Genomic DNA, 11051 nt, shown 5'->3' with positions numbered 1-11051 from the left:
CTTCCCTCTGCAGTATCGGATCAAGAGGACGCTTGTTCTTTGAGGAGGAGCGTACGAGAATCTTCTTCGGCGGGCGAAGAATCGAGCAGAGCGGGAGGCTGAAGATGATGCGACGTCGGTTCCCGAGCGCTGCCGCTAGCTTCGCTTGGTACGTGTTCTCTGCCAAGGTTCGATTGCTGCTCGACGGCGCTCCGCGTCTTTTGAGACCTGCTTCGATTTTTGCTCCCCCAAAATCTCCGACACCCTCTTTCTCACGACGCCTCTGCTGATTTCCTCTTTTAAGCCTCAGCCGTCCGTTGCAACTCGATTGTTGGGGCCTTTCCTGTTCGCCCCGACTCTGCAAGATCGCGTGTTCCTCTCCGCGCATTTTCGAATCTGGCAGGTCTGCACCATCGTAGCTGATTTTCCATTTTATCTTCTTTTTTTGCGCATTAATATTCTTTTTTTCCCCGTCTTCCGAGAGCCCTCGATCCGGTCGCCTCGCATATAAATACACACCCACCATTCTTCCATATCCACGATATCGCTGAGATCCAAGCGCACGGCGCTTCTCCGTTGACGGTTGCTGTCGATACGGGCGGGGCATTGCGCGAGCACACCTATGTTATGTACGTATATGCGTGGAAAGATCGGGCGAGACCCGACATAGCCATCCCGTCGCTCATTGGTGGAGCTGCTGTCAAACTGGAGACCCTCCACCGCTGAGAAAACGGTGAATACAGGAGGGGGGATAAGGGATCTCGCCTTTCCGAGCTTCACTGACACACGCATTCCCGTCTTCTGTCTGCGTATAAGTTCCCGCTGATACCTCCGGTCACGATGCTTTTCCATAGGACGAAGGTGACGTCGCTGATCGAGGCATGGAGGCGCCAGCACGCGGAGTTATCGCAGGGACGGTGCATGTGGGAGGAGCACGAGCACGCGTGCGTGCGTGGCGAGCTCGTGCCCTGCTGCTGCAAGGTGACGTTTGGCGTCTCCCTTCACTCTTCTTCTCCTCGGCCCCCGGGGCTGATAACACGCTCCACTGCGGTCGATATTTGTAATATCGCGAGAAAGCCCCGGAAACCTGCAGCGCTCCCTGTAGCTGGAAAAGCGTGGGTGGGAAGCAAGCAGACGCGAGGGCGTGGAGAGGAAATGTGAGACGTAAAAAGTGGGTTTCTCCACCTTTGTCGTTCTCGTCCGCACACGACTCGCTTTTTTGAATACACTTCGAGAGAAGCAGCGGAGCGTTCGACTTGTTATTTTTAAAACGCTTCCATGTCAGAGCGCTTTTGCCAGGTTTTATCGTCTTATCTTGTGTATGCATAGGCACTCCCCTAGTCAGAGTGAGTGCACGTGAGATCGTAAAGTGTGCCCGACATTCAGTAGTCATGCGTTTTGGCAGATCTCCCTGCAAGTTCTAGGGTTCTTGCGTGGGAAACGGAAGACGACTGAAAGCGCAGGAAAAGGCTGGCGCATTGCAAGAACAAACGGTACGAAGAATGCCATATTTTACGCGTGGCGCGAAGAAAACATTGCGTTATATTTGCGTTGTGAGACGCAATATAATTCGCGGTCAAATCTTGTACTATTAAATTGCGAAGTGCACTTGTTCATTTGCGATCTAGAAAACTGCAGAAGCGTTCGCCCGAGGTAAGGTGAAAAATATAGGCTACATAGGCAAATTGTCCCATCCCTTTCGCTTTCAGTCACCACTCACTATGTGGACGAAATGAATGTAGCAGCGGTTGCATGCCGGTTTCGTTGCTCATAAATTAAAGTGGTGCTAATATATTTCTAGTGACTATTCGGTAAATTTGTCGCAAGTTTGTCCAAAAATGTGCAATGGCTCTACGTCTAATTTGGATAAATGTATTTCCTTTTCATTTTAATTGCAGCGCCTGCGACATTATGCCTTGTATGTTTTATAGCTTGTTATTTGTTGAAGGGTGCTTCTCATTTTGCTTCGTTCTTTTCTTTTTTTTTTTTATCCAGTCTGCACACTGTTTCTTTTGTGATGAATTTTACCTAGTTGAAGTGCATGCAGTACGGGCATAATTATCCACGCGACCAGATTGTTCATAAACAAATGCTCACGTTGCCGCAAAAATCCCTGCCGCTATGAATTGAACTAAGTTAAGTGCAGCAGATCGCGGAGAGTGCCAAGGAGAGAAAAGGAGAGACCATTAGTCGCTGACAGGTATATATAATACAGGCTCGCCAGAGGGTAAGCTGGAGTTTTATATTGTGTCCGCTTTTTATTGCAAGAGCCATACTACGCCAGGTCTAACCGCTCGTCGCGTAGTCCGTGGACCCCCCTGCTCCTCGAGGATGAAAAGACAACGACGACGACGAAAACGACGAAGAAGAAGACGACGACGAAGAAGAAGAATGAAGACGGCGAAGAAGACGAAGAGGAAGACGATGATGAAGAAGAAGACGACGACGACGACAAAGAAGGAAGACGGCGAAGAAGACGAAAAGGAAGAAGAACGCTCGGTCACCCGCATCTAATGCTTTCGCTCCATATTCGGTTCAGCAGCGTTGAACCCTTCTTATTTCTTTTTTTTTTTTACAGTATAAAACTCATTAAAAAAATGATATTGATGTAATCCAGTAGGAAGAGAAGGAGTAAGTGACTTCGAAGCCCGGAATCCAACATAATGTCGTAATGGACGACAATGCGGCATTAAACGACACAACATAACGTGCGCCACACCCGTGCACGATCGAAGCCACATATCTAAGCGTGACTTAGGACAACATACGTAGGCACATGTTTCTCAATACCATACATCGACGCGTTTACAGCTGCAGAGTGCCTTAAGAGAGAGTAGTCCAGATGTTTTAACTGTTGACAAGACTCGCAATTTTTATGACAGTTACTTGAAGTATATTAACCCATTTGTTTCGCTTTGTTTGTATTCCCCGTAAAATATCTTCCCTGTTGCCCCTCCGTAACGCATGACAATGCTGTCAAGCAAACCGCGGGTCCTATGCGTCGCTAGAGATTTAAGCCGAGAGCAATGTTATAGATTATGTAACTACCTAGAATTATTTATCGCGAAAAAAAAAAAAAAGAAATAACGGTGTTAACGTTAGTGCCTCAATATACGCCACTTTCTTACACGATTGCGGGGTATCCACGTCGTGAAAAGCGAAACAATTTCCGATGCTTCCCCGTCTCTTTTCTTCTTCAGTCCACCGAAGGAATGCGAAGAAAGTATCTCCAGACACGGTCCTCTACTCCACTCCGGCGAGGCACAAAGGCCGCGCTGTAGGAGCACAAATCTTCCCCGCTGCTGCTGCTGGCCCGTTTTGTGTGTCTTACGTTATAACGCCACGAGAGCGCGCATCCGCAACCAAGTTTCAGCGGCGGCCGCTTTTCGTTTCGACGTCTTCACTAGCGCGCCGGTCGTCCGCGACAAAAACGGCGCCATCAGTATGCAACTCACGCGCTTCTTTACGCGCCTCAGTTACTCTACATCAGTCGGGCCAACTCCACGCTGCGTTTGTGTGCGTTTTCCCGCAGCCGGGCCTATAAGTGTGTGTCGTGTGCGCGCACACGCCGCGGCTGTTGCGTATACGGAATATTTACACGCAATCTAGCGAAGGCGTATCCCGCCGCGATTTCTAAACCAGAGCAACTCGAGGCAAGGATGTATCAGGAGGAGCGCCCACGGAGCGGCAGCACTCCGTTATCGCTGAACACTGCGCCTGCACCTGCGACTTTTTTTTTTCCTTTTTTTTCTTTTAGAAAAGTGTTGAGGTGCGTCACATGGGGACCTATATGATGGTGAGGGGGGGGGGGGGGGGTGATGAATATTCGCGCGCACACTTGAACGACATGAAGGGAAGAACAATAAAAGGGTGGTAAAGACAGAATTCGATATGAAAAGAAAGCAACGATGCTGTCTGGAGGCATATCCTCCAGAAGCTGTGCATTTTAAAAATATATGAACTTGGAAAAAAATATTAAGAAGGCCAAGGGAAGACGAACTTTATTTGTGCTCGTTTATGCCTCACAGTCATGTAAGCTTTAGAAGTACAAATGCTCTATTTAGAGCAACACAAGGCTACGTTTTTAGCTACAACAATGCGTAATCTATTATTGCTTTCCCCATGAACGAATAACGAAGAAATGTATGTGTATGCAAAGGCTTTGGTGAGCCCCCTCCAAATAGACACACGCACGAAACGAACCAAAAGCTGCTGCGAAGGGCTCAAGCCAAATGCGACTTCTCTAAAGTGTTCTTCGATTCCTACCTACAAAGTTTAGTGCGCGACCGCAAAAAAAAAAAAAAAAAAAAAAAAAAAAGAAAGCACCCACATATTGCAGTTTGGTAAATGTACGGGAAACAGGTTTTCGATATAAGAACTAAGTGTAAGCAATTGTATAGGAAACAGGCCTTCGAAATAAGAACTCAGCGTAAGCAAATGATTCCCAGCTGGCAAGCGATTTAGGCTCAGCGGCTAGTCCCCTTTCATTAGACCGAACTATCAACGCGACGTGCTGGGATCACGGAAGACAGTGCAGAAAGCAGAAGGGTTTTTTTTTTTTTTTTTTTTTTTTGTGTTCTCATAGGCCTGTAAAAGCAAGGAAAAAAAAAAATGTCGCACTTCTCTTGCACGGCGTATGAGCGAGTCTCCACCTGTAGGGCTCTACGTTTAGTACTTGAGCTGAAATGACTGATTTCCACAATTATGGTGGCGCAAATAGCTGTCACAGTAGGAAGTGTCAAACCTGCAACTTTCTTGAATTGGAAAACATAGATGCCCTATATTTTTAACAGCATGGTGATGAATTGCGACATTTTAAAGAAATCTCAAAGCAGCAGCATACCTTCTCATACCACCCCGTGAGGCTGCGTTCCTTGCACCAGGTGGTCGAAATTTCCGGAGACCTCAGCTATGGCGTTTTTCATAGCCTGAGTCGTTTTTGGAGGTTTGCATCCAAACGACCGACCGACCGCGTTCCTTTAATTGGTGGGTGGGTGAATTAATGGTGTTCGTATGTTTATTAAAAAAAAAAACAAGAAAAATTAAGGGTGTCAACAGGGTGCCATCATTAATGTTACGCCCTTAAGAGAGCAATTTTATTTCTTTTTTATTAATGCGTAAGTATTAAGTGGCAATGTCTGATGAGTCTGTCACCAGAACTTTGTCGGCAGGATTACGTCAAAGTAAGGGGAGATAGGAAAAAGCGACTGGAGTTGATAATGGGCGAAAAAATGTCGCCAGGGAAAAATTAGGTGCGCGTGGAGTCATTAGTTAATTAGAGCCAAGTAAGTCAATTAGACCTCGAACTAGCCAAAAGCGCTAATGTCGATGCCCAAAGTGATCAGGTGGTACCTCGCTTCCGATCACGTGACCTATGAGGACATCGGAATAGTAACGTAGTTATGTCAACGTCGAATGTGACGCCATTGTGTGAGTCATAAAACCAGGAATGGACGTGTTTGGATCTGAAAGAGACGAGTAAACGAGTGAAAGTGATCAGAAAGTGTGTAAGGGGTGTTAATAAATCAGAGGAAATATAATTAAAGCATACATAGGGGGGAAAAGGCGTTCGAAAATACTTAACGAGTACATGACGTACAAAAGACGCGGTTGCTATAGCAGCTGTCGCCGTGTCGTCATGGCACAGCCTAGCAACGCATGTCGTGCTTACACATTCCTCCAGTGCGGCTGGCTGCAGTGATCTCAAAGGCGAAAAGCAAGGTGCCCGTGTGCTGCGCGATGTCAGTGCATGTTAAAGAACCCCAGGTGGTCGAAATCTCCGGAGTCCTCCACTACGGCGTCTCTCATAGCCTGAGTCGCTTTGGGACGTTAAACCCCACAAACCAAACCAAACCAAACCAAACTTTATTTATTTATTTATTTATTTATTTATTTATTTATTTATTTATTTATTTATTTATTTACTGTGTAGTGTAGTCTGAGATTTAGGTAGTCTGTCTGAAGTACCTCACCTCAAACTGCCGCAGTGCTTGAGCACTGCACAAAAGATTGTAAGTGAAGTCGTTCGAGGTGGGGTAGTCTCACCGTCCGAGATTGTTCTGTCAATACAGCCAACCACGTACGTTCAAAAAATGTTTGCTGCACTGCATCTTGCTCACGTTTCCTGCCAGTTCGGCCTTTCCAGCTCTAGGCTGGCTGTACTCTGGTCCACAATAAGGGAATCCTTGAATTGCATTCGTCAAAGCATGCACGATGATTATATTTTTTTTTCTTCCGGGGCGATGTTAAAGCGATATATGCAAATCTATTGAACAAGTATTAGGTGTCAAGATTTCACTAAACCCCTGACTCTACTAGAATTCTAATGTTCCCTATAAGTGTGGATCGGTCTGTAACCTATGCATACTTCAGCAAGTCCTCTCAGTTCTGTGACTACGCGGGCGATTCCGCTCCATTCGCCAGCAAGAACTTGGCGTTCAAAGTGGGCTCAACTGCGGTGGTATAGTGGCATAAGCGGACGCCGTCCATCCGGGGGAAAAAGGGGGGGGGGGGGGGGTGTAGCTAAAAGGGGCACAGCGGGCGACTCACCGCCTCGGCCCATTTGACCCGCTGGAATCAAATTTCGTCCGACTCGCTCCCGGCTAATGTATTCCGCCTACGCCTTTTGTGATTTCGCTTACAGCGTGTGCTGTCTGTCTGCTACACGGCCGTTTGCCTGGCCGCCGCCGCCACCACTCGCTTTCTTGGGGGCCTTAATAATCTTGATTCTAGCTCGCCTTAGTTTCGCCGCGCCGCAGCTACGGTGTAGTGGCGGTGTGTTTAAAGTAAGCCGCTTATCCCCCCTTCAGGCCCACAACTAAGCTGTTGGTCCGAGGAACCGCGGAGCAGAACGAAAAAAGGAAGAAGGATACAGGTGGCCTCGTGGTCCGACTGGAAAGCGCTGTGTCCAGATGGGCGTATTATTCCTTGAGCGCAGAGGTTTTCCTCGTCGGTCAGCACTCCATCGGCGGAGGAAGATGGTCGATAGAGGCACGCGTGGTGTTTCTGTTCGTTTCGAACGATAAAGGTGGTAAAGGTCGTCCTCTCATTTTATAATTTGTCTCCCTGGTACTGATGGTCAGCCATGTGTAGAAATCTCATCTGTGTCCACTGAACGACGAATTAGTTTTATTTCAGACATTCGAGTTTTCTACTTAGACTGTACCACCATCATCATCATCATCATCATCATCATCATCAACAGGACTATACCAACTGGAGGGAGAAGGTCTCTCCTATTTTCTAGCTGTATCCACTTGACCCCTGCGAACTTCTTAACCTTCACACCCACCTATAATTTTTGCCGCCCTCCGCTACGCTTTCCTTTGCCCCCCCCCCCCCCTCCCTTCCCCTCTGCTACACTTTCCGTAGCAAAGGGTAAGCTGAGCGGGTTGAGTGATAATAAATCAACGAGCATCCTAAGACTGCGCATGACATTTCAGATTACTAATTCGCGACAACTGAGAACTTCATGCATCTTGGAGCATGAATAGCGTTATTAAACATGAGAAAAAAGAAACACGTTTTTGTTATTATTGTTGCTGCATGAACAAGGTAAGCTTTATAAAACAAAGAATAAAAGCACTAAGGATGGAAAAGAACGACGGGCGAACTCGAGGCTGTCGTTTGGACGCAGGCCCGCCAGTGCCGATATCCTCTTATTGCAGCCATTAAAGAGCCAGCCCGAATCAGCAGTTTTTAGAGCAGTATCCACCAAGATTGTTTTAGGAACCCGTAGAAGGAAGAACAAAACTTTATTTGTTGGCATTCATAGTCCATAAGCTTAATGCTTTCTTTTTATATTTGTAGGAGCAGCAAATACACACCATTCGACAAGTTCTAATCGCATCGCACTTATTGTCAGATCTGTATTGTTCAAGACAGCGTGGCAAATTCTTATGCGACCTTCGGCATATATCGCAATGCTCAATGTAGTGACTCTGCTGTGAGTCTGGAGATTGAGTCTTCCTGTGCGGTCGGCTGGTTTGAACGAAAGAAGCGTGATGGAAGGCAAGCGCGTAGAATGGTAGCCGTGGTGGAGGGGCGCCGGCTATGGCTTTGTCGTCAGCGCTTTCAGTGGAGGAAAATGTGTGGCCAAGAAAGCATCACGTTCAACGCAGTCAGCAGAGCCCGTCGTCGACGTCTCCGTGTCGTTAAACGCAGCCCGAAGCGCAGTTTATGCGCGTCCAGCCGCGCTCGCGCGCGCGGCAGATGACGTTTATGTCTGGCGAGCTGCCGCCCACACGTGCCGTGGCGTTGACTGAAACATGGGCTTTCGATGTGTCGTCGAGCCGCTCTGCTGACGCAGCCCCAAGTTATGTGCTCAGCTATCGCTTGCGTTGCGTATTCTTTTAGTTTTGCTCGAATATCTATCTTTCGTCTCTTCGTTCTGTTCTCTCAGAGCCCGGCTCACAGTTCTTCCTCGCTGTGCTTGAGTGCAGGAGTGCGCGAGTAATATCACAGTGATAAACGCAACGATGAATAAAATAGCTCTCGGATGGGGCATGTGAGTTTGGTGTCTAAAATGGCGAGGGCCGTCTGTTGCGTGCGTTACCATACGGAAGGCTTGGCGTCCATGCACGCTGCGAAAGTGTGTGCCAATGTGGCAAAAAGGAAAGTTGGCAACGGCTCTAGAAAGCGCGCCCCTGCGAAGCTTGTCGTCGTTTTGGCTGCAGCAGCTGTTACAAGTCGTCCCTTGAAAAGCATGCGCGGAATGCACTGCGGGCGGTTTCCGCATTTCCGTGCACGGCGCTGATGGCTGTTTTTCATTCGCAATGAGTACCCGATGAATATCTCTGCGTCGTCATATATCTCTGCCTGGTCCACAGGCATAAGCACCTGTGTGCTATCCAAGCGATGCTGATGTATGTGTTTAGTGATCGCGGAGCGTTGGAGTTGTGGAGACCAAATTGTTAAAAAAAAAAGAAAAAGCTATGGGGACACTTAAGCTTCGAGTTTAAGAGTATGACACACGTTAGCGTAGACGACCGCATGACATATAAAGCTTTGAACAAGCAGTATGAACGTGCCTGCGTGGCCTAGTTATAGCGGACCTAAACTCAGCATCCAAGAGCACTGGAAGGTTGAATGTTTATCCCCATTCCCGCCTAAATGTCAACCCCAGTTGGGAACTCCTCCTAACTTTCCGATATGATGTGGTTATGTTAAGTCGCAGAAACCCTCGAAGAATTAGTGCTCGGCAATGTCAGCTGGCAGCTATCACTTGCCAGCGCCATGTCCAGGATGTTTTGTTCACAACGTCTGCGGTGGATTTTCCGGGTAACAAGGCCTTGAACGCTATCGCATTAATATACGCTGCCTGCAAAAGATATAGTACTTACTCAAGGACAAATAACCGGTCACAATATTTTTCAACACACTAAATTTTATAGTAGCTTTTACTTAAATTCAGCGACAGGTAGTAAATGCTGTAGTGTGTGAAGGGTGGTATAGAGCATTCCAATAGCTGTGCGCAGTGAGCGTCAACACTACGCGCTGATCTGTAACATAGCCTACATGTGATATAGGCTTGATCTACGTGACGCTGACCATATACGTATATGAGGAGGGGGTTCGGGCACAGTGTTCTCCCCAATTTATGTTCCTTCCCTCCCGCCTTTTTTTTTTTCTAGGCCTTGTTCTTTTCGGATATGTACCCCGACTCGATATAGAAAGTTAGTTTGGGCTTCTCTCTCGAAAACAAAAACAAAAAACAAACAAAAAGCAACACAGAACAATTCTGGTTTTATGCATGGCGCTGAGAGCGAAGGGAACCAGAAGCAGATGTATAGAAATGAACTCGGCGACGCGGAGAACTGCATAAAGTTAACTATACGAAGGATCACCTAGGTAGGCATATAGGCTCTGCCACGGTTCAGAGCAGTTTTCTAATTCACATGCACACAAACCTAGGAAACAGGGCTAGTCAAATTGACTAATACATGAAGTGCCTTTTTTTTTTTTTTTTTTTTTTGTCGGAATATGTCAAATCCAGAAATCAAAATTAAGTCAGATTTTATTGTAATTCGCATATCATCTATAGATCTTACTTTCGAAAAAGGTTTGATACCGATATGCTGGCAGTGAAAATTAGAAATTCCTGTGTAAAATCGAAAATGAACCGCATACTGGTGATACGCTGAATAAAATGAGGCATGTCAAATACTTACAGCCTACTTTCTCTTCTTCAGCATTAAAGGTCGGACTATTTCCAGGGTCATTTTAATTATTCCTTTCCCAGCGTTACTTTCCCAGGAAGCAAAATTATGGGATCATTAGCCCCGTCGCGGAAGCAATGCTGTGTTTCTGCTACAGATAACGCGTAAAGGCTGCATTTGGTTTTAAAACTTGGCAGCAGCTTGCTCAATTAAATAACACAAGCGAAAAGCTGAAGCAGGTAACAAACGACAATGCTAGCTGTTGGTTTGTTGTTTGCATGCGTCTACCATTTCACGACCGCCCATGAATATAAAATGACATAGCGAAATAAGAATTCTTAATTTAATATATCTTAACTAGCTTATTTTCCCGTCGAAGTGTGGACACTTGAAACACTCTCACATCACTGTTTGAAGCAGAAGCTTGCTATTAGCGTTTAATTGCTCATATAGCAATGCAACTGTTTGCACGTGAGAAGTATTACAATATTTCTCCTGATTTATTCGTAGTTTGATCAGTTGTAGGTGTAATTGCACGAAAAGAGCAAAAAAGAAAAAAAAGACCCTAAAAATAATTTTCTCGAACAAATAAGAAAAAATCTAGATTTTCAAATTTATAACATTCAAATCCAAAATTTAATTGCGGATATTGTCTAAATTATTTCAAAAATTTGTTAAATTGTGGTGCTGATGTTTGCTCAATTACATATGAAGCATATCAACATATAGTTCGGATATCTCTATAGCAAATGTGCTGATAGCAATCTTTCGCGTTTTTCTCAGTTTGTGTTTTTGTGGACTTGGCTGACTTCGCAAAAAATAGAAACACCGAATATATGGCGAGAAAGGAGACACACATTAGTAATTGAATTATTAATTTTTGGTTCCTTTTCTCCTGCAAAATTATCATTTGTT

The sequence above is a fragment of the Amblyomma maculatum genome, chromosome 6 (genome assembly GCF_055883805.1).
Source record: "Amblyomma maculatum isolate TAMU_Amacu chromosome 6, ASM5588380v1, whole genome shotgun sequence".
In the NCBI taxonomy this organism is placed as follows: Eukaryota; Metazoa; Arthropoda; class Arachnida; order Ixodida; family Ixodidae; genus Amblyomma; species Amblyomma maculatum.
The sequence above is the reverse complement of the archived record's forward strand: the minus strand, read 5'-3'. Positions refer to the sequence as shown.